We start from the raw sequence: 25,868 nt of genomic DNA, 5'->3' as shown, positions 1-25,868 counted from the left end.
ATTATCCATCGAAAGATATGATCGAAGCAAGGAGGGGCCACGAGATAGTCAATTCCCTGAGATACTCTTCTATTGCGGGGAGAAAAAGGTCGAGTATGCCTCTGAATGAGTCTGAAACTCCGAGGGCATCACATATGCGATCCACAAGGGCCGTAAAAGTTATCAGTCCTCGCTTGGCCCGGGGGGTTTTCGAGGAAGAGCGAGGAACTTCAGTAGCTTTTTTCTTGCTATCTTGTCTAGAGCATCTTTTCGAAGTATATTTAATCGGCGGAGGCGGGGGCGGCAGATCTTTGCTGCAACACGGAACGGAAGCATCAAAGACCTGTTTCTTCGGGATTTTCAAATTTGCCCCACCTCCTTTAGAATTCGGCAAACTTTTGAGGGAAGATTTCATTACCTTACGGCGCAGTCCCGGAGAAGATGGAGACTTTCGTTTTCCGGGTGCGTGTACCTCCGAAGAATCTCCCCCATCGGTTTCGTCGTCGTTCGCTTCGTCGGAAGACAACTCTTGAAAAGAGTTACCAACTGGGATGGCTGATGAAGACTCTTTTGCAGGCGGATTTAAAGCTTTCACCATTTCCGCATACGTCTTCTTGGAGCGCTTCACAATGGAGCGACTCTCATTTCGAATGCGCCTTTTGTATGCCGGGCACTTCTGCAAATCATGAAGATCCTCACGACAGTAGCTGCATTTTTCAGCTTCCTGTGTGCAATCATCTTCCAAGTGAGCTTGGTTGCATTTGCCACAACGGGGCTTGTTGTCGCAAAAGCTAGCACTATGACCAAGCTGTTTGCAGTTGGTACAATTGAATACCTTCGGCACGTAAAGGCGCACTGGGTAAAAAACACTATCAATGCAAACAAATTTCGGGAGAACGGAACCAGGAAAAGTTACACGAAACGAGGCTGACGGCGAAAACACTTTTTTATTTCCTTCCATGGAAACTGATTGTAATTGTTTACAATCCAGTATAGCCACATCAGGAATGGACCGGTTCTCAAAAACACCTTTGCCAGTCTTAATGTCTTCGCATGTCAGACTCGCGTCGATAATTTTCCCTTCCACCTCGACCTCTCTGGCAGGTATGTAGATAAAATACTCCACAGTAAAAGCCTCATGCTGAGCAATCTCATTCGCTGCTTTGTAACTAGGTGCAGTTACACGCAGCTTGGATTGCTTCACTTGGTGAATAACGGTCCCAGGATATTTACGCGTCAGCTCTCTAGAGATCGAGAGCACATTCAAAATCTTATTTTTGCGCCGGAAATAGACAACCCAAGGCCCAGCCGAAGACGGTTGATAAAACCGCGTTCGAGCAACGAGATCTTTAGGAGGCGTATCGCCTCCATCCGATTCGTCCATGCGGGATAAAAATCAACCGCAACCAAATAATTATAAAAAAAAAACAATAAAGTAAAAAAAAAAAAAAAAAAAAAAAGAAAAATAATAATAATAAAGTACAAAAAAAAAAAACAAAAAATGCTTAAAGTTAACTTATCAGTGGGCTATTTTGTACACACCTCCCCTATACGGGCAAAAAAAAAAATAATACCAAAAAAAAAAAAAAAAATATATCGAGAAAAAAAAACTTAACCGATTAGGGCTGTTTTGTACAAGCCTCCCCTATTCGGGCAAAACTGGCACCGGGAGAGAGACAGAAGTGAACCGAAAAACAACCTTGAACTCAACCTTGTTTGTTCGGAGATGCGAAAGCAATTCAAAAGGATGTGGAGTAGGTATACAATTGATACTTATCCGTTCCCGTTCGATGACCGCAGCTGGTCTTCTACACCGTAGGTAGGCAGAAAAAACGTGTCGTCGTTTTGCTGCTGATGCAAACGGGGAATCCAATCACCAGGGGATGATGGTGACAATATCTTCTCGTGGCACGATACCAGTTGACCCTTGCCAATCTGGTTCGCTTCCTTCACGATGCGCGGTTTAAAGCACTACGGTACAATACTGCACTGGTAAAAACCACACGGGCGGTGGAAGAAAAAACCAAAAAACTACCGACTGCCAAAAACTGAACTGGCTTGTTCAAGCGCACAGCAAGGAATGAAATTACCCCTTATAGCACCAGAAGAACGAGCGAGAAATTGAAATCGGCACCGATTAGCGTACATTTCAACGCTTCTCCTCAACACCTGCTTCAAATAGAGCTGACCATTCCAACTGATCTCTATGTGAGTTCGCGTAGAATGCTGAATGCGGATTGCTTCAATATCTGACCCGCGATTGTCCCCTTTCGCATCAAATATGTATATCTGATATTTAATTAACGACAAGGTACACGTTTCCAGATTTGCGCTCTGTATCTCTGTAGATGTACATATGCATTGGATGTAGACATACTTGACAGCGTGTTGCCGGACGTATTACACGCGGATTTCAATAAATGAGCCAACACCTGTAATTGAATTATAAATGGCAGACAATTAATCGTTCCATAAAAATAATATAAAATTTCCATAAAAAATGCAAAATTTGCCAGTAAAGAAATAAGGGTAAAATCAACAGAAAAGTTAAAAATTTACATAAAAAATAAAAAAGTGCATAGAAAAAAACAAAATTTTCCATAAATAGAAAAATTTTGAGCAATAAATAGATTCAAAAGTGCAGTAGAATCGACAATAATCTCACTAAAAAATATCGAATTTTACATTTTAAAATCTCAAAATGTCCCTATTTTTTCACAAAAAGCAAGAAATAATTATAAATTTTCCACAAAAAAGCCAAAATTTGCAATAAATAAATAATAATTCGCCCACAATAAATCAAAAATTTCCATTCAAAATATCAAAAAGAGCAATAGCAGTAAATGCAAAGTTGCAATAAACAAACTCAACTGAGCAATTCAAAATGACAATCAATACATGAAAATGTGTGAGCTAATTAGTCGTCGTATGTAGATGTAGTAATTGCATTTTAGAGTTCGATAATTAATTACGTAAGAATTTGGGGGAGGGGAGAGCGGGGAGATTGGCCGGGTTTGAAAAAATATTTCTTGCCATATAGAAAAAAATAATGTTTCATACAAAAAATCATACAAGAAGGGGAGGCGAGGTTTCGAAAAATCACAAAAAATGTTTTTTAATACACCCCATCGTTAGGCGCTACAATTTTAATTATTTCGGCAAAGTTGAAATGAAACATGGAACATGGGATATCTAATCTTCCAATATTAGGAACACTTATGTCACTGCTTGGGTTATGTCCAACTACATTGATGGTAGAAGCTTATACTCTCATGCCCCACCAGCCAGGGAACTGGTGTTTACAAACTAAGCATCATTTGTGGCAACACTTTATGCGGCATGATGGAACTTTGCCTAGCGCGCTAAGTGTTGTTAGACCACTGACGTAGTTGCATGAAGTGTGTGATGAGGTACTAAAGTAGCGTTACAGCATGCTTAACCATATTTGTAGTAGTGAGATAACCCATTAGAATTAAAAATGAACCTATTAGAAGATACTTTTAAAAGCGTTATGTTCGTATGCAAATAAAACAATATTTTTAGGAAAAAAACTCATCCATCGAAGTATACACATTTCTGCAACTGCTGTGGGCAGTTACTTTACTGATGCTTAGTTTGTGAACACCAGTTCCCTGGCTCATGGGGCCCAGATAGCCGTAGCGGTAAACGCGTAGCTACTCAGCATGACCATGCTGAGGGTCGTGGGTTCGATTCCCACTGGTCGAGGATCTTTTCGTAAAGGAAATTTTCTCGATTCCCAGGGCATAGAGTATCTTCGTACCTGCCACACGATATACACATGCAAAAATGGTCAATCGGCAAAGAAAGCTCTCAGTTAATAACTGTGGAAGTGCTCATAAGAACACTAATCTGAGAAGCAGGCTTTGTCCCAGTTGGGACGTAACGCCAGAAAGAAGAAGAAGTTCCCTGGCTGATGGGGCATGAGAGTATAAGCTTCTACTATCAATGTAGTTGGACATAACCCAAGCAGTGACATAAGAAGATTAGATATCCCATGTTTCATTTCAACTGTGCTGTAATAATTAAAATTGTAGCGCCTAACCATGGGGTGTATTAAAAAACATTTTTTTGTGATTTTTCGAAACCTCGCCTCCCCTCCATGTATGATTTTTTTTTTCTATATGGCAAGAAATATTTTTTCAAACCCGGTCAATCTCCCCGCTCTCCCCTCCCCTAAATTCTTATGTAATTAATTATCGAACTCTAAAATGCAATTACTACATCTACATACGACGACTATTTAGCTCCAATTGTGAAAAAAATGCTTCAGTTTGACTAAAAATTTATGAAATCCATTATACACATTATTACTCATTATCGGAAAATTACGTTATTTTTATAGAAAGTTTTACTTAAATATTGGAATTTTCTACAACATTTTCATGTATTGATTGTCATTTTGAATTGCTCAGTTGGGTTTGTTTATTGCAACTTTGCATTTACTGCTATTGCTCTTTTGATATTTTGAATGAAAATTTTTGATTTATTGTGGGCGAATTATTATTTATTTATTGCAAATTTTGGATTTTTTTGTGGAAAATTTATAATTATTTCTTGCTTTTTGTGAAGAAAATAGACATTTTGAGGTTTTCAAATGTAAAATTCGATATTATTTAGTGAGATTATTGTCGATTCTACTGCACTTTTGAATCTATTTATTGCTCAAATTTTTTTAATTTATAGAAAATTTTATTGTTTCTATGCCCTTCTTTATTTTTTAATGTAAATTTTTAACTTTTCTGTTGATTTTACCCTTATTTCTTTACTGGCAAATTTTGCATTTTTTTAAGGGAATTTTATATTTTTTTATGGGACGTTAATATTTTAGCCAATTATAAATATCAGGGGATAACACTGCGCTCTCTACTCTATTTATCATATGATTATACTTTAAAGTTACTCCAAATTGAATGCCAGTTTTTTCTTGAATTTATTAACCTACAGAGATATTTGTCATAAAATTTATTTCATTTTATCTAATTTATTTATTTAGGGCTCAATTGCCTGTAACGCTTAACGGAGCCGAAATTCATTTTTAATCTAATAGAGAATTGACACAAATATTATTCATGATGAAATAATGAAATGAAGTCATTTCAAAACGCATCCCCCAAAACATTTCTCAAAATATTTGCGCCACCCGATAGTTGAATTGATCTCCCGTTTTTCACAGCCGAATTTGATCGCAAAATGCATTTATTAATTCACATTTGATTACAATCCCCGGGCAAGCGGGTACAAGTTGTTGCTGAATGTCGTTGGGAGCAATTCATTGCCCGCACTCAGCCCAACAAAATATTGAAAAATGGCTCAAATAGCCATAGCGGTAAAGGTGCTGCTATTCAGTTCTGGCTCGGGGGTTCGAATCCCATTGGTCGAGAATCTTTCAGGGTTAAGAATTTTCTTGTTTTCCCGAAGCATAGAGTATCTTCATGCTTAGATAGCTCTCAGTTAATAACTGTGAAAGCGATCATGAGAACTCCAAACTGAGAAGCAGTCTCAGTCCCCGCTGAGACGTAACACCAGAAATAGGAAGAATCGTGGGAACCAATCGTAAATCATGGCAACGCGTACCGGATTATTAATTTTCCCGGGCCATAAATTGACGGGCCTCTCGATGGAAGTGATAATAACTAACATCGCGCGCGCGTCGAGTTGAGTGTTTGTGCGAAAAGGGCATATGTGGAATTATTCACGCGTCAAGCCGATTCAAGTAGTGATTCAAGTGGGGTGCGCGTGCGGTTGTTGATGTGTCATGCTCTCCGCATTCGGTAATTACAGATGTAATTCGAAATGCGGTATTGTCATTAGTTGGGATTATCACGTCCAATTAGCATAAATCGAAATATATTTGGTTGGCCTCTGCATGTGAATTATTGTGTAATGTATCATAATCTGCATTTTTAATTGCATAAAATTATGTGGTAATTGGGTTACGAGTTTCTGATAAAATTCGGATTCAGATTGAATTATTTTTTGTAAATAATTCAGATCTGAATTAATGCACCGGTTTCTAGGAATCATGAACGCGATACAAACATTATAATTGATGGTGAAATCACGAGGAGAGCAAAGGCTTCGAATTCACTCTATGTAGGTTAAACAGGAGCATCGTCATTCAAAATTTTACGCAATATGTAATAGCATTTCTATGTCAGAATAGTTGTTTGATCTCTCTTACATATGCTCATGATTATTTGATTTGAAGTCTGTACTTTTTCTTGCAACTAGAGCATATTAACTGAAACCACATCTCCGTTAACTTGACGGCTACCGTGCCTTCTAAAAAACAAAGTTAGTAAAAAGGATCTCAGTACAATCCCAGCAGAATTGTGCTGTACACTATTTAAAAATAATACGAATGGTATTTGAAGGAATCATTTGAAATACCGCATACTCTTTTTCGATAACAACAACTTACAAATTAATTAGGAAAATTTATGAGGCAATCAAAACAGGCAACAAATTTTACCAGAAATAACACCACTAAGATTGATAGTATTGCTACTCTGCAAGCAAACAAATCACTGGTTCTAGGAGATTGATAGGATTCATTCTCTGTAGGCAAACAAATTCCTGGTTCCCCTGATTTTCTTTGGCATCCACCCGTGAAGAAGGTAGAAAATGAGCTGCAGAAGGAATACCCTTCCTATTAGTTCACGCCGGAAACGGTGGTTGGCTGTTAAGGACATATAGGAAGGAATCCCTGTCATGGCAGTGAAAATGGCTTCCTCACATATACAAGCACATTTCTGGAAGTCCACATTATTTTTCAAAATATTTCACTTACCTACACTAAGTTCACTCCCAAATTGCTAACGAGACATCAGAACACTAATGCCTCACGATTTCCGTAGTTTTAACACTAGTAGCTGGTGGAAATTTCATGAACCGTGCTAATTTCCAAAGCGGACGTTTAACTTTGCTAAAATTGTTTACACTTATCCGCCTGCGAACGAAGAACACTTTTCGCCGAATTTTACCACTTTCACTAAACTTAGAACCTTCAACACAGTTTACTTTCACTACTTGTTAATTATAGAACAATTATTGGTGGATTTCTGATGAAAACAACTTAAAAATTCACCAAACCGTGTTAAAAACAATCACTTGATCACAGCATTTCGCCTTTTTTATTTTTCTAATTTTACGCCGGCTGCTCGCTTGCAGGGCTGTCAGATATGTTAATGGTTACGTATGACATCAAGCAATCTTATTTAGTCGAAGGGGAAAAGACTCAAATTGAAGTAGCGATTACTGGCAACAACATCTTATCAATTGTTATTTTCTCTATTACCAACAAATAGGAGAATATTTTTTGTGTACCACTACTTTTATACAGTTATTAGTGGATTCAAAGGAGTTTCACCTTAATCCATCAACATGATTAACCGTCTTTACTAATGTCGCGAGGGCGAACGACGCAATCTCTGGAGGAATGCAATATTATCGTTTCACAGCAAACCAAACCGCAGCACAGTGGCTGGACTCTTGAAAAAAGTCGGACAAAAACTCGACAATTGTCCAAAGTGACTGAAATTTTGACAACTGAATCCATTTGTCATATTGCCAATTCACTCGGTTCATGGCCGCTTCTCTCCATCCTCGACTGCGACCCATGCTCTCCAGGTCCTGGTGCACCTGGTCAATACACGCAGCTAGGCCCCACGCCTTCTTGTTCCAACCGGATTCATAACGAACACCATCTTTACAGGGCAGTTGTCTGGCATTCTTGCAACATGCGCTGCCCAGCGTATCCTTCCAGCTTTAGTCCTTCAGGATACTGGGTTCGCCGTTGAGTTGAGCGAGCTCGTGGTTCATCTTCCGCCGCCACACGTCGTCTTCCTGCATGCCGCCGAAAATTGTCCTTAGCACTCGGCGTTCAAAAACCCCCTCCTCGAGCATAGTCCACGTATCATGCCCGTAGAGGACTATCGGTCTTATGAGCGTTTTGTACATCGTGCATTGGGTGCGGGGGTTAATTTTTTTTGACCGCAGTTTCTTCTGGAGCCCATAGCAGGCACGACCTCCGCTGATGATGCGCCTTCGTATTTCCCGATTAACATTGTTGTCAGCCGTCAGCAAGAATACGAGGTAGACGAACTCGCCCATCACCTCGAAGATATTCCCGTCTATCGTGACACTGCTTCCTAGGCGGGCCCTGTCGTGCTCAGTTCCGCCTACCAGGATGTACTTTGATTTCGACGCATTCACTATTAGCCCGACTCTTGTTGCTTCGCGTTTAAGGCGGGTGAACAAATCTGCCACCGTTTCAAATTTTCTCCCAATAATATCCATGTCGTTCGCGAAGCAAACAAATTGTCCGGATCTTATGAAAATCGTGCCTCAACTGTTATGTCCGGCTCTCCGCATGACATCTTCAAGTGCAAAATTGAAAAACAGGCACGAAAATCCATCGCTCTGTCGTAGCCCCCGCCGAGACCCGAACAAACTGGAGTGTTCGCACGAGATCTTCACTCAGTTTTGAACACCATTCAACGTTACTCTAACACAGCGCAACAAAAATGACACTTTTGCATGTCTCAAGGATCAAATTATGTGTCTCTAGTAGATTTGGGGTTGCTGAATCTGATGCCGTTCTCAGAAATTTCCCAGCACGTCACAATGTTTAGCTACAGGTTGCCAAAGTTATATAAAACATTGGTTTTATTGATGTTTACCTTAAATTTGAAGTATATTTCATCAAACTTTTTTGTGATCTTATCCACCAAGCATGCAAAAGAGGACTTAAACTTTCGTTTTAGATATATTTTGGTTGAAATTTCACGATTAAATTTAGATTAAACCGATTTTTTCAACATGCTTGCAGTCTCCATACTAAAATCTTCGTTTCTCTTATATGGCAAAACACAATACTTTTCTAAACCATCAAAAAATAGCTTTTGCGCATCAAAAGCATTATGAACATTGATGATTAGTATTGTTATACACATAAAGTTTGAATTCTGTGGCAAATTATGCAAATAAATTGCCTTACAAGCTGGCAAACTTGCATGCAAGTTGGCTGAGATAGTCAATTTTTGCATTTTCAACAACCAATATCTCAAAAACTAGACGTGCTATGATATTTCTGTAAACGGCAATTGATTCAGCAACCCCTAATTAAGTAAATAGAGGTATTTTGATGCTGGAGACAAAAACGTGTTCCGCAGTGTAATCAATCTTGTGAGCATCCCGGAAAGCTGTTCTCGTTCATGATCGTCAATACTGTCGTATGCCGCCTTGAAATCAATGAAAACAGGGTGCATAGGGACCTGTTACTCACGGCATTTCTGGAGGATTTGCCGCACGGAAAAGATCTGGTCTGTTGTTCTTGATCTGTTTGAATGGCATCTTTAACTTCCTCATCGTGGGAGCTGGTTGGTTTCCACTGTCCGCTGTGCTGACGTAGCCGTCGCTTTCGCTGTCTTGACCTTATGTGCCTGTGTTCTCTGCGCCATTCAGGTGTTCATCGTAGTGCTACATCCACCTTTCAATCACTTCACGTTCGTCCGTCAAGATACCTCCATCTTTATCCCGGCACATTTCAGCTCGCGGCACGAAGCCTTTGCGGGATGTGTTGAGCTTCTGATAGAACTTTCGCGTTTCTTGAGAACGGTACAGCAACTCCATCTCTTGGCATTCCACCTCTTCCAGGCGGCGCTTTTTGTCCCGGAATAAGCGAGTTTGCTGTTTCCGCTGCAGTCTGTATCGTTCCACGTTTTGCCATGTACCATGCTGCAGCATCGTAGCCCGCGCTGCATTCTTCTCCTCTAAAACCTCCTGGCACTCTTCGTCAAACCAATCGTTTTTTGAGCTACGTTCCACATATCCGACAATGCTTTCGGCAGCGTCGTTAATGGCTGCTTTGACTGTCCTTCAGCAGTCCCAAGAGGGGCCCTATCGAGCTCGCCCTCATCCGGCAACGCTGCCTCAAGATGCTGTGCGTACGCATTGGCAACATCCGGTTGTTTCAGTCACGCTAGATTGTACCGGGGCGGGCGTCGGTACCGTACATCGGTGCCGTTTCACCAACGCCATGTTATTTAGCGTTGTTAGCGCCACGATAGGTTCTGATATCGGTTATGTCAGAGAATTGCCGTCCATCGATCAAAACGTGGTCGATTTGCGTTTCTGTATGCTGAAGTGATCTCCAGGTGTACCGATACGAGAGGCTGTGTTGGAAATAGGTGCTACGAATGGCCATATTCTTTGAGGCGGCAAAATCTATCAGTCGTGGGCCGTTCTCATTCGTTAGCTGGTGAACTCTAAACTTTCCAATCGTCGGTCTGAACTCCTCCTCCTGGCCAACCTGAGCGTTCAAATCTCCTATGATGATCTTGACGTCGTGGCTTGGGCAGCGGTCGTACTCGCGTTCGAGCTGCGCGTAAAATGCGTCCTTGTCATCATCAGTGCTTCTGAAGTGTGGGCTATGCACGTTGATTATGCTGAAGTTAAAGAATCGGCCTTTGAGCCTCAACTTGCACATTCTTTCGTTGATCGGCCACCATTTGATCACGTGCCTTTGCATATTACTCATCACTATAAAAGCTGTTCCCTGCTCACGTGTGTCGTCGCAGCTCTGGTAGATGGTGTGATTACCTCAAAACGTTCGCACCATCGAACCTGTCCAGCACACCTCCTGCAGCGCTATGATGCCGAAACCGTGGGTCTTCAGTACATCGGAGAGTATGCGAGTACTTCCGATGAAGCTGAGAGATTTGCAGTTCCACGTACCGGGTTTCCTATCGCTAGTCCGGTTTCGTCGCTGTGGTCTTTGCCAATTGTTCCGGTCCGTATTCTCTCATTGACGTTCCTGTGCTGATGTATTTTTACGGTTGGCTTGTAAGTAGAGTTACTGTGCACGTGCTGTAGCCTTAGGTTCAGGAACCTCATTGCTTGCAAGCACACGGGAGGGCTGTACATTGGTGCGCCTCATTTTTCTTGAGATGTGTCTCACTGCGGTCTAATGCGCTCCGTCACATGTGCTGTTTAAAATTTAGCGCAATAATTGAAGTGATTGCAAAAGTTTTCAACGAGGATCTAAATTGTAACTCTACGATCGCGAGTCTTCGACCATATTATGTAGGCCATCTAGACACCTGCAAAATAAGGCGAAAATAGTTGTAGAGGCTTTTCGTTACAAAGCAGTTGTTTCACAACTTGGATACCGATGGCGAGCCGTAGCGCCGAGCAGCGCATGAGACGAGTCTCCCCGGGTGCACATTATCTAGCGCGCGCTTTTAGAATTTTCGTGAGCCTGCGTCTAGCGCAGCACACTAGGATTCCGATGAGCTGGGAGACGGTTTGGTTGGAGGCTCGTCAGTACTTTTATGTGCTCCTGAGAAACATGTAACTCTACTTGTAAGGCCTGACACCAACCCCCTAGATTTCCGGAGGACCATTCCCCCAAAATGGTCGAAGGACCATAGTTCGCAGTTAAGCTTAAAGTTATTCTCTAGCACTCGGACGATGATCAGCCGCCCCTGATGTGAGGAACAGATGCTGTTGTGAGCCACTCCTAACATGGAGTACAGATGATCCAAGTTTTCAGAAGCAAAATCTAACATTTATTTGACAGCTCCTATGGATTTATCCGATTCACTTTGTGCTAGTATACGGGACGAAACAAAATGTACATATGAACTCAGAAAATAGCGTTCTATGCGAGGAAATTTATCAAACAAACGATTTCATCCACCATTTAGTGCGGATGTGATGCAATTTGTATGAGTAAACGACTTTGTTCGTAAGCTGTTATGCGATTTCTGGTTGTCTGGGAACTCCACTAAAGGTAGATGGACCCATCGGCTAATACCAAATGTATCAGATGGGTATGAAAGAAACCATTGAAACGTGAACTTCCTCCTGACGCAGTTTCCGTCAGGACATGGTTGCTATAGGTAGTACCTGCATGGGGGCACTTAGAATCTCCTGCGTGCCCCAACTGTGCTGGTGTGGAGAAAACAGCGGAGCATGTCATGTTCGATTGCCCCTGTTTCATTGTTGTGAGAGATCGCATGCTCGCTACATGCGGAGGGGACTCGTCCCCCGAAAATATAATAAAGAGAATGTGTGCGGATGCCACGTGCTGGAATGCAGTAACTACGGCTGTCACTCACATTATGTTAGAATTGCATCCTATGGCGCGCCGACCAAGAGTTGGCTGCAGAGGATTAACCCTTCCGAGGCTGGTCCCTTGTAACATTGTTTAAGTCGCCGCACTGCCCGAGTTACCTTTTCAGGCGTCTGTTTGCAGATTTCCCCCACGTAAAAAAAACACAGTTACGAGTCACACACAGTTATGGATCAGTTTGGTTTTTAACATCAAGGTTTCGTCCGATTTTCCGCCACTTTGCACAGCACCAAACCGCTGGTAGTTATTTTCGTTGGAGCACCCTCATTGCCTATACTGATCTGCTCAACAGCATGATTGGAGTATCTAAGCAATGGAATGAAAATTAAATCCGACGGCTCTATAAACTGCTATAGAACATCCTCAAGAGAGGCAAATTTGATGCTCGGGCAAAATCGATTCCAATAAAAGAAAGTAGGAAGTAAGAAATTGTGGTTTTCCGTCGCAGTTACTTCCTATTGCAAGAATCCACCCACTTCAGTGTTGTTGCATGTTTGCAGAAGCGCACGAGCTTTGATCCGGCTGCGAAGCTCCAATCGATGTGAACTTACCGGAGATGTCAGACAGAGCGACAATCTTCACATGCTTTGTCGTCGGAATGCTCTTTCCTTGATGTGACGGACCGGTGCACTTACACATTGGTCCACATCTACCGTCACGGAGCGTAGGGAAAATGTTGTTCCGAGTCAAATATTTGAGCAACGATTTTACAATGCACCGAAGACAGAAGCAGCAGCTGGAAATCTTCAGTCTGGAGTTTGTAAAAACAGCCAGAAGGTTTGTGCAGGAATTGAGTCACTGCTGAATTGATTCTTCTGACGTCCGACCCGGTAGAAGCGAAACGGAAGTAAGCTGCAAAGTAGCAATCTAATATTAGCAGAGTTTTCCAGTGCTTCCCTGTCATGCGACCAAGACTGAAGGAGGTCATTATTTTCAGTAAAGTAATCATGGGCGTAGCCAAGGGGCGCAATTGGGCAATCGGACCAATGGTCGATAAAAAATCCAATCAACTATATTATAAAGCAAACTAATTTTAGAGAATCCACAACAATTCAGTTATGAATCTTCCAACGTTCCTGCCAAAGATCTTGCCCGCAAAACTCATTACAAAAAAATCCTGTGAATTTAATAATGTTTCCCATTATAGAAAACCTGGCTACGCCAATATAGATAGCAGTTTCGACGCGCCATTCATTACAGGGAAACTTGGTCTTGAAATGCAAACCATGATAGAGATAGGGTGAAAACACGCATAAAATTGTCAAGTACAAGTTTTCCACCTTCCAGTGAAGCAATATAATCACTGGTTATAAGCATGTCTTTTCACTTGTGGTTGTTCATTGGAAGTCGACATCGATTATTTCCACTAACATAGATTTTTGGCAATTCATTTTCACCTCGTACAATTCATTACATTGCATCTGAGGGCGCAATGAATATTCCGGTCCCGATTCTGGAAATGGATTCCACCCCGGACACATTCCGGTCAACCTGCCTGTGGTGTACAGAGTCTGCGTTACGAGAAAATATGTTTTATCCAAATCTCGTAACGCAGACTCTGTACACCACAAGTTTTTGTTAACGGATTTTGCGACGAACGCACGCGAAAAAACAAATCTCCCGAAATTGAGCCGGCGAGTATCGGTTACCACAATGGCGTAAATCGGTAGGTATTTTGTGATAAAAATGGTACTTTATGTGGAGCGGCAGGACTCCCAAATTCAATTTATTTGGAACCACGGGTTTCCAAATAATCTTTCCCGGAACGACAGGTTTCCGGTGTTGATTTTTCTGGAGCGACAGGTCTCCAACAATAAATTTTCCGAAGCGACAGGTCTTCGATGTTATTTTTTCCGGAGCGACAGGTCTCCAATGCAAAATTCCGAAGCGACAGGTCTTCGTGTGAGTATTATCCGGAGCGACAGGTCTCCGAGGTATGATGTTCCGAAGCGACAGGTCTTCGAGACGGTATTTTTTTTCGGGGCGACAGGTCTCCTGGTAAAATTTGAACAGACGATTAGAGATCGTTATTTATATCTGAATGGAACGGGACGTTGTAGGAAAGCAGCGTGAACTATTTTCTGACAACTAATTTTTATACTGATGCAACGGAGTGTAATTTTTGGAACGATTGTTATTTGAAAACTGAACTGGGATTCCAAGTGGAAATTAGTTTGGAAGTTGATTTGAATTGGGGTTTGTTCTGAATTGGAATCGGATTGGATTTACATTTGGATTGGAATGGATTTTGATCGAAATCATGTGTGATATGGATAAGTTCTGATTGTAGTTTGATTGATTGAGAATCGAATATAGATTGATTTTCTGGAATTAAAATTGGATTTTGATTAAGTGGATTGAATAAGCATTGATTTTGAAGGATTTGGATCGTATTGATAATTTTGATTGGATTTAAATCGAATAAGGCTCGGATTAAAAATTAAATTCGCTTCGTAATTGATTCTATTGGATTGGATTCTAATGAACTTTAATTTTGATTGTATTCGGATTTGGACAGGTTGAATTTTGATTGGATTACGTTGTATTTGGAGTAGATGTGGATTGGATTTCGATTTGGATTTAGATCTCGGACTCAATTTGCATTGAACTGGACTAAATTTGGATAAGCTTGAATTTGATTTTGAACTGGATTTAGATTGAACTCGGATTGCATGATTGGATTCTGATGTTATTTGGATAAGATTGTTTTATAATTTGGTTCGAAAGGATTTAGATCGTATTGATAGTTCTGATTGGATTTGGATTCAAAAAGGTTCAGACTTGGATTTGCATTGGTTATAGATTGCATCGGAATTGATTCGAATTGATAAGATTCTAATTTGGTTTGGATTCACATTGAATAAGGTTCAGATTCGATTTCGATACGGGTTAGATCTGGAGTGGATTCAATTTGCATTAGATTGGACTAAATTTAAATAAGCTGGAATTTGATTTTGCACTGGATTTAGATTTGATTCGGATTGTATTCGAATTGGTAGGATTCTGATATGATTTGAATCATATTCGTTTATAGATTGATTCGAAAGGATTTGAAAAGTATTGATAATTTTAATTGGATTCAGATCGAATAAGGTTCAGATTAGAAATGAAATTTGCATCGTAATTGATTCTATTGGATTGAATTCTAATAAACTTTAATTTTGTTTGTATTCGGGTTTGGATAGGTTGAATTTTGATTGGATTACGTTGTATTTGGAGTAGATGTGGATTGGATTTCGATATGGATTAGATCTCGATTGGATTCAATTTGCATTGAACTGGACTAAATTTGCATAAGCTTGAATTTGATATTGAACTGGATTTAGATTGAATTCGGATTGTATGATTGGATTCTGATATTATTTGGATGAAATTGTATTAAAATTTGATTCGAAATGATTCAGATCGTATTGATAATTCTGATTGGATTTGGATTCAAAAAGGTTTGAATTTGGGTTTGCATTGGTTTTAGATTGCCTTAGATTTGATTCGAATTGGTAAGATTCTAATATGGTTTGGATTCCCATTGAATGAGGTTCAGATTTGATTTCATTTGAAGTTGGATTGAATTCACATTGGATTGCATTTCGTTTAGATTAGATTTGATTTGGAATTCGGATTTTGACTGTTGGAATATATATTGGATTTTTAAATGGATGGAATTAAAATAAGGATTGGTTTCAATTTTGATAGGATTTACATTGGATTGGATTCGAATTGGATTTTGAAATTGTATTTGGATCAGATGTGGATTGGATTCGATTTGGATTAGACGGTACTTGATTTGGATAATGACATGATTTGGATTAGATTCGGATTGGTAATTCTTTGGATTTGAGCTTGATTTGGATTGGATTTTGATTGAATTTGCATTGGATAATATCGAGTTCAAATAGAATTAGCTAATGGATTGGATACATTTTTATTGGAATTGAGTGTAGATCGATTGGATTAAATAAGAATTGAAATTAGATGTGGATTGGATTCCGATATGGATTTTATTTTAATTGAATACGATATGGGTTAGATTTGACTTGGATTCCATTTGGAATTTATTGGAAATTATTTCAAAAAGACTCAGATTTGATTGAATTGATATTTTAAATAACCTAAACGGCCATTTTGGGAAGCATAGTCATATAATTGGTAGGATTTTGATAAGATTTAAATAAGATTCGATTTGAATTTGAATCGATTGGATGTGAATTGGATAGAATACATTTGCTGGAATTTAGATTGAAAAAGGTTCGGATATGAATTCGATTTGTATTTGTTTCAAATAGGATTTCCATTGATGTTGAATTGAATTTGCATCGGATTGGATTGGTTGTGCTGGATGATATTGGTTTGGGTTAGATTTGGATTTGAACATGGATGAATTTGATTTTGAATCGGATTTGGATTACCTTTGAATATGTATTGGATTTCATTTTAATGCATCCGGATTGGATTTGGTTACAGATTTGACTTGGATACGAATATAATTTGGATTGTGTCAATTTAGATTTGATGGAGTTTGTGATGGGTTTGGATAAAATATGAATTGAATTTTGCTTATGTTTGGATTAAGATTGGCTTCGGATTGAATTGTATTACTATTATGTTATTAGATAATGACATAAGTTTATTTGCGATTCGGCTTGGATTGTTTTAGATTAGATTCAAATTTGATTTGTATTGAATTTGCTCAAATGGGGATAAGTTTTTGACCTCGATTTTATTTAAATAATGTTTGGAATGGATTTATTTTTCGATTGGATTTAGCTTTGAATTGGATAATGGTTCATAATATAATTTGGATTACGATTGCATTTGAGATAGATGTGAATTTGATTTTAATATGAATTTGGGACATCATTTGGATAAGACTCAGATATCAATGAATTCATGTCGGATGTGAATATGATTTGTAATGAATATTTTATTGAATTGATATTAAATTTGAAATGGATTGCGATTTGAATTGAATCAAGATACAATTCGGATTGAATAACATTTTGTTGTTTTGAATTTGATTGGATTTTGGTTGAAGGATTGGATTAACGTGAGATTCGGTTTGGGATTGTTTTTGGAGTAGGATTGGATGTAGATTGGAATTAGGTTAATTTTAAAAGAAATTCAACTTTATTGAGTTAGATTTGGATTGGATTTACATAAAATTATATTTTAATTGACGTAGAATATGAGTCAAATTGGATAAGTATTGAATGTTCATTAGATATGAATTGCTTTAGGATTTAGATTCGTTTTGGCTTATATGCAAATAGAATATGGATATAGATAAGACATTGATAGGATCAAAATCCTTTGATTAAATTCAAATTGAACGAGGACTGGATTTGAAATAGATTTGGATTGAGATTGGATATGGCTAGAATTCTTATTAGATTAGCTTGGTATGGATTGGATTTACACTTTGATTTACATTTGTATGTGGGCTAGATATCAATAAGATAGAAATCAGGTTTTGAGTGCATTTAAATATGATATAGATGTTTTTGAATAGATTTGAATGTAAAAAAAATTTGATTAAATTTGGGTAGCGTTGAATACTTATTGGATTTGATAGAATATGATTTCAATAAGGTTTATCCAAAACAAATTGAATGTTGACTGAAATCATAATTTATTTCGATAAAATTATGTATTGGTCAACTTTTCATTGAATTTGAATGGGCTTTGAAATAGAATATTTTTTTCATTTGGATCTGATATGGAATAAAAACAAGTTTCAAATTCGATTGCATTTACAATTTGCTTCATTTTGAGAGTAGAGAAGGGAGCGATTGTGGTGTACAGAGTCTGCGTTACGAGATTTGGATAAAACATATTTTCTCGTACATTTCTGAAATGGTAAAAATGATAGTCTTGTTTGTTTCAGTGTTTTCAAAAGTTAATAGCTCATGATGAGCTTTGCATCTGGCAAAAGCTTTTCGATATGAATCGACGTAGCCTTCGTTTGTATAGGTAAACATGAGAATGAGCTGCGCGTTCAGTCAAACGCTGTACCTGTATGCATAGCCGTGAATGATAAAGTGAGAGAAAATGAAAGATGTTCGGCAGATGAGTGCGAATGAAACAGCGCTGATGGTTGGTGCGGGATGTGTATGTATGGGTGTCTTTTTCGAAGCTGTTCTGAGGTTGAATAATGTTCGGCTGGATGTTCAGTTTGTTAACGGATTTTGCGACGAACGCACGCGAAAAAACAAATCTCCCGAAATTGAGCCGGCGAGTATCGGTTACCACACTGCCCTGCTGAACAACGGTGTCAACATCTTATCACATTCCTCGACGGAATTCCTAACTCTCGTTAAATGCTTATGCAGTCTCCCGTTCATCCTACGGGGTAACAATCAGGATCAACATCCCAAGCTCAAGCCGTGAGGAAGACACATAGCTAGCTAGTCGTTCGGCGAAAGAACATGCGGCAAACGTAGATATGCAAATTGGATCGGTTCCATTTTGCATAATAGAATCATTCATAGGCGTACCGTCGAACGCGGTAAATTGACAAAGTAGGGATGCAATTTTCCCACATAACTTAACAACAAAATATCATTAAAAAAATCACAATAATTTTCGACTGCCCTCGTGGGGCAACTTCTATCAACTTACAGTGGTTCGAATCTAGGTATCTCAAGTCTATAGTAGCCCACAAATGCCTGCGATTAGATTAAGCACATTTGAAATTATTTAACTCATTACGCGTGGTAAAGATGGATAAATTATGAAAAATAATCCACGTGCTTGAGCAGGGTTCGAACCCACGACTCTTATATGCTAGACGAGTGCTTTACCAACTAAGCTACCATACCACTTGGTGACCCAATAGCTCAGAAGATTACATATTTCGAAATCAAATTCAAACAGATCACGCAGACCCTTCTCATAACTCATGTCCATCCATCTCATGTATAATACCTACATACACTCCCGTGCATAAATTTGGGTTCACCCCCTTAAAAACATGTCCATATCTCTGTGATTACACGTCCAATTGAAACTCTCTAAGCCGCATTCGAAAGGCAAAGAGTTATTCTTAATTCGTATGTGTTTTTCCAAAATCATTCTTTGAATTTTGTGTATTAAATTTTTACTTAAAGTTGTGACATTTTTCAAAAAACACGCTGAAAAATTATATTTAATTTTCTCAGCATTGGATCGACCAAAATTTTAAATCAAAGTGTCATTAGAATCGTAATATTATATTCTTTGAAGAGACCGCACGAAGTTTTTGCGGAAAAATCTGGAAAGTATTCAAAATCAATGAAACAGTCAGTCAAGTCATCGTGCAAAAGTTTGGGTTCACCCCTCAGTATAATGTATCGTGCAAAAATTTGGGTTCACCTGAACTTACTTAAATCTGTGAAATTTCAAATCAATCATGTACGCGCCATTATTTGTGCTCAAAAAAGCTTTAAACTATTAAAATTGGTTGAAAAATGGCAGAGATATTGACAAAAATGATGTGCGTGCGTCTCAGGTGAACCCAAACATTTGCACGATTTACATCATACTGAGGGGTGAACCCAAACTTTTGCACGATGACTTGACTGACTGTTTCATTGATTTTGAATACTTTCCAGATTTTTCCGCCAATATTTCGTGGGGTCTCTTCAAAGAATATAAGATTACGATTCTAATGACACTTTGATTTAAAATTTTGGTCGATCCAATGCTGAGGAAATTAGATTTGATTTTTCAGTGTGTTTTTTGAAAAATATAACAACTTTAAGTAAAAATTTAGTATACAAAATTCAAACAATCTTTTTGAAAAAATACATACGAAGTAAGAATAACTCTTTGCCTTTCTTTTTTTTGCCTCTTTGCCTTTTTGAATGTGGCTTAAAGAGTTTGAATTGGACGTGTAACCACAGAGATATGGACAGAACACTTTTGTATGTTTTTTAGGGGGTGAACCCAAACTTTTGCACGGGAGTGTATATGCTTAAAACAATGTCTTTCAAGTAAGGTACAATTAATTGTGTGTACAATTTACGATAGACTTTATATGAAACGTTCAATGGCGTCCAGAATGTTTAGGGGTGTCGATATTCTTTCATTGTCAAATTCGTAGTTAAAAATTGACTCGAAAACCAAGTTATCAATATTTTTTTAGCACCGGAACTATTAGGAAAAATATTATTATTTATGTTAAAGGGAGCCTTTTTTATGTTATGTCTTCCAACAGTTAAAACAGTAAAAGTTTTAACCTTTGCGTCCCTGACCTTTTTTCATAATAAATTTTTCATGATCTTCAGGCTCACGGATGTCCCGTGGGGTCTGTCCTAAGGTCATTTGAGACATTTTCATAATTATTTTGCACGGATCAAGCAAACTACAGTGTTTGTAACTGAACCATGAACCAATAGTATATTCCGACTCTTTAAACTCATTTGGAACAATTTTGACCGGTTCCGGATTTCCTGGAACCGGGACCTGGTACGGTGTGCTGAAACACACATATTATCGAACTTGCATGAACCTCCGATCTTTTTTCACTAAAAGTTAGCCTTGGCAGTCAAAAAAAGCTTGCGGCATATTAAAAAATCTTTCATCGGCAAAAATTTGAAAAAAGTCGATTTTTGTATTCTTGCCCTTTCTTCATATAAGGGTTCATAGGAGAATATTAGAGTTACACTATTTTTTATGAATTTTTAACGGTTAACGACCGATTTGACGTATATTGAACACGAATGAATTATCAGATGTTTTTAATTGAACATAATTTCCTACGCACACTTATAAAATATGACCAGCCGCTATTTGGAGGTTAAAATCACCTACAAACACAACACTAGCGATTTTGCGGTGGGATGTTGATGTTTGATCACGAATGGCGCTATACACACAAGCCATAATATTAACTCTTTTAACAGCACACATTCATACAACACGCATGACTTTAGTCGTTAGCGGAAGAAGTCACGAAAGAGAAAAAGAAAGACACACTATCCTCTGGTTGATGCCCACGACTACCGCGAGCCACATTCGTTGCATAGTGGTTTATCTCCTTCAAAAGCTGAAAATAACGGTACCAGTACCTGTGAAATGAACTATTTGCTGCTCTCAAACGCTCTATGATCAAGTTCTTACCGAGAGAATGAACGGTAACATTCGAAGAGCTCTTTGACTACGATGTTCCGCGAACTTTTATGGTTTACGGATTGTTGCAATCGCCGAATATGGTTCGATTCGGATCAAAATCCAATCCTTGCCAGTGAAATTTACGTTCATATATTTTTCAGTGTATCACGTAATCAGATTAGACCGATTAGACCCTTTGCCAATCAATTCATGACACAAATTGATGTAGGTATAAGGCTTCCTCAAATCAAGGCGATTTTTTCGGCGACAGCGACAAACAATCCCCGCAATTTCGCTGATGTTTCGCTGCATGCACAGTTCTTAAAGCGTGCTTAAGCCACGAAGGCGCGATTTCGCTGCGATTTTCGTCGCGTTTGTCTAAATAGTATCATATAAGAGTGCTTGCAGTGACACAACGACGGAATCGGTGATTTTTCAACGCTGTCGCTGAATAAAATCGCGTGGATATGGGGGAGCCTATACTTTTTGAATGCTTGTAGACCAGCAGGAGTGTTGCCAAACTAATTAACCCATTAGGAGACGTTTGTTTTATATGTTTTTGAAGTTTTTGAGCCACAACACCCAAATAAGGAAAATTTCGAAAGACTCAATTATAACTATTATATTGCACTTTTACTTTGTTGCAAAATTACAATAAATTAATTAGCTGTGTTCAATATATCTATGAATTTAAATTGTGAATAATTAATACACCACATAGATGAGTATGGTTTTCTGGCAACCTACTCCAGTCATAAAAAGTGATATCCGAGAAAAACAAAATTCAAAAATTTTATTTGGGATTTGTAAGCATTTAAGTCAAGTATTTTCGAACTTTTTGATAGATAAAGCAAGGGATTGATTTTGCATTAACGATCGGTGGCAAATTGGAATTGGCGTGGAAGAACAGGCCTTTCAAAATGGTGAGTTTTTTTTAAAGCTGTTCTTGTGTTGTTCTTTTCGGCAGCTCACGAATGACGATAATTTCGTAGGCATTTAATTTATTTAGTAATAAAACCCATGTTATAAAATATATTGGAGAAAGGAAAGATTTACGTGCATAATTATACTTCAAGGAATACGGTGAGTACATTGGAGGTAACTTTAGTTCCATAGATAAATTGTAACAACGACAATTATTTGGTGCTGCCGAAAATACCCTCAGGGTGCCGAAACCATCATTTAACCAAACAATGCATATAAAGGTCTACAATCAAACTGCCACGAATAGCGACGCACGATTAATCTTACACAAGCCAATTTCCTCAGTATGAAAACGTATCGATGTTTGTTCGACGTCATTTGATTTTCGGTCAACGTAAGTCCAACAAGGAAGTGAATGCTCGGCAGCAACTCTGTTTATGTTTGCTTCACCACAGCAAACAAAAGTAATGTTGTGACAGTTTTCACAGCAAACAAAGAAAATTTTGCCAACATTGGACTACTACGCAGGCAATTGGATTGGTCCATCTACTCAGAGTCTATGAATGGAGAGTTGCGCGAAGAGTGAAACCAAATCTACCTATCGAACTGTCAAACTGTCTACCTATCGAGCAGACCAGCAAAATAGATAGGGGCTATTTTCGAAGACGAAGAAGCACAACCATTCAAAGAAGCTTTTTCGCGCAACTCTCCATTTATAGACTCTTCATCTACTGACATAAACGGATAGTTCGTAAATCGTCCGCATAGCTGGCGCCACGATCCACCTTTTTACTGTTACGTTCTAGAGACTTGGCATGTTCGGCAAAGTTGTTCATTTTGATAAAATAAATAATTCTCTCGAAGACGTCAAAATTCCACGGCCTATTCAATATCGAGTAAGGAAAAGTTAACTGTAGTTCAATTTTTTACAATGATTATATTATTCCAATACAGTTAAATTTCCATGAGTCAATCTAAAGGGACGATCGACTTTTAGAAATAACGAGTCATGAAACAAAAACTTTCAGAAAACTGTTAAGGTAACCCATCATAGTAGCCATGCAATTCAGTTTAAGAGCAGCTCCTTGAGTTGATATCGAGTAATGCAGATGAAAGTGTAGATTAAAACTGGGTACATGTTTGTTTTTCTTCAATAATTCAAATGATATAGTATGCCATAAAAAAATTGATCATGTGCCAGTTAATTGTTGTCATCATGGCTCTACGTTAGCAATTTATTTACTTTTAATACGGAAAACCAAATTATAAAGCATATTCATGTCAATATCTCTAAATACTAAAATTTCAGAGTGCATCTCTTGTAGATTTGTTTTTAAGCGGAAAGAGCGTTGATCCTTGGATGTTTTGAAACTGAGGATACATAACAAAGGTATCAATTTGAAGATTCCTTCGACTTTGAGAACTGTTAGGTTGTTTAACCTTAAATATGTGTTTGAATTCCGGTGATTTGCTTAAATTTCGAGCTTCTAAAAACTGTAACAGACGAATTCCACATAAAATCCAAAGCCAGCTTGTATTGTAAGCAGATATAATAATTTCATGAAATAATAAAATATATTTTTGCGCTTATTTTTAATTACACTTAAATATTTGCCACGAAAATATTATTCTCGAAATGAAAAAAAAAAAAAAACATAAAAAATATGAAAAAATCTCAAAAACACCAAAATGCACCTCTCTGAAATTTTAACATTCGTTTCATTAAATTATGTTCTATGTTGCCTGAAAATTTGAGCTTGCGATTTTTTGCGCTTTTGGAAATATTAAGGTTTAAAACATGTTTTATTTTTTAATTTTTCTCAATTTTTATGCGTCGTATTAATAAAGTTTTTCTACCAAAGCTTGTGTATGTTATATATTTATCAGCAAAAAAATATTATATGACATGGTTCTTAGGAAAAATGTTAAATTCGGCGAAAAAAACGTTTTTCTCACCAATTTGGTCTAATTTTACCAATAACTCGAAAACAGTAGGTGGTGGAATTTTGACGTCTACGAGAGAGTTGTTTGTTTTATTTTAATGAACAACTTTGCCGAACATGCCAAGTCTATAGAACGTCACAGTAAAAAGTTAGATTGTGGCGCCACCTATACGGGCGATTTACGAACTATCCGTAATCCGTATGAAGGAAGGTTTGAGGCCATAAAAAAGATAGAAATTGAATGCCGTATAATGTATTACGAGTCTGCCATGTTCAAAGCAAAATATTAGCTGTCAATACATGGACAATGAAAGTGAATGAAAGTTTTGTAACAAAAATACGCAAATGTTTTGCAGAACGTTGAATATGCTTTGCATTTGCAAATCCAACTTCATGAATGTATACCATGATGATAACTTGAAAATAGTACATCAATTACTCATTTTAAATGATTTGACGCTCCACATACAATATTACACAATACATCTGCTACTTTTTCAAATTTCCTTTTAAACTGTCAACTTTGGATAGTTAAAGGACATATTTGAATGAATGTGGTCCAGCACGCCAGACAAAACACACATTTTTGAGTATTGCATGAGTTACAAAGTAAGAACGGTGTACTAATTTTCATTTTAAGACTATGTGGTGTTTGTGTTATAATTCATAAAAATGAAGATTAAGCCTGATTAAGTAATCTTGCGTTTATTGATGAATTTGAAAATTTTTTTTTGTCCAGAGCTGTATGTTTTTTATTTATTACAAAAAAATCTTCAAGTACCGGTACTTTACCGGTACTACCGGTACTGAGAGTTACAGTACCGTAGAAACGGGTCGGTACTAGGAACCCTAGTTTAAAGGTCTAACAGTCAAAATTTCACCTAAGACAATTGTTTTAGTTGACAATTGTGCCCAGTTTTTGATTTTTTTTTGTGTCGCATTGAAGTTGAAAAGTGTTGCGTTTTACCCCGTTTGACAGTACGACGAATGGTGCACGGATGGCGACACGGAAACTTCAACGCACGGGATCTCTGCTCGTGCCTGACTCTCTAATGGAGTCCAATGGCGCTGTTGGTCACGCTTAAGATTCTCTCCCGGTGAGACTGGCAGGGATTGCATGGATACGCAACTGGGAAAGTTTTCCTGGGCTCAACAACGGTGGGTGTGTGGCTGTGGTTGCACACGAACCTACAAAGTTTTCTTTGTGGACGCAAAAAGTTGGAAAACGACGGTAGAAACGATTCTCAATATTTTGAACGAAATTCATTGGAGGTTAGAGGTATCAAACGAATTTATGGAAATGTTCGTGACATGGCTCAAAGTTGCATTCACTCCTCATTTGCATGCTTCGTTGACACTATCTTGAAAAGTGCATGGACGAAACCTCACAGCATGTGTGATATGCACGATTTTCGGGTCACGCATCGAATAATTGATTGTGATAAAGGGATTTGTGACGCGTGTTTTTATTTTCGATACTTTGTAGTTGTATCTTGCACTTGTTTCTGTCTTCCACTCCCAATATATCACACTCACACTCTATTCACGCAAACGGTAGAACCAGCGACGGACAAGAAATCGTTCCCCTACGCTTCCACTCTATCATCGTTATAGCACGCCTTTCCTTACGCCTAACACATAGGTAGTCTGCTAACCAAAGAGCACACCTCTCTGCCATGCCTTTCGCCCAACCCATACACTCCCGCATGAACTGGCGTAGACGCAGTGGTATATACGGTCTATGGTGGGAGCCAGTTTAGTGCATCATCAATTCCTCC

The 25,868-nt window shown here is 38.4% G+C and overlaps 1 protein-coding gene across 7 annotated transcripts in view; it reads left to right on the top strand.

Annotated features, from left to right (window-relative positions):
- The window catches only part of LOC23687451 (cGMP-specific 3',5'-cyclic phosphodiesterase), a 311,454-nt gene that overhangs the window by 32,782 nt on the left and 252,804 nt on the right, over window positions 1-25,868 (top strand). The window lies entirely within an intron of this gene.

This window comes from Aedes aegypti, chromosome 1 (genome assembly GCF_002204515.2).
Source record: "Aedes aegypti strain LVP_AGWG chromosome 1, AaegL5.0 Primary Assembly, whole genome shotgun sequence".
Taxonomy (NCBI): Eukaryota; Metazoa; Arthropoda; class Insecta; order Diptera; family Culicidae; genus Aedes; species Aedes aegypti.
The sequence above is the reverse complement of the archived record's forward strand: the minus strand, read 5'-3'. Positions and strand labels throughout refer to the sequence as shown.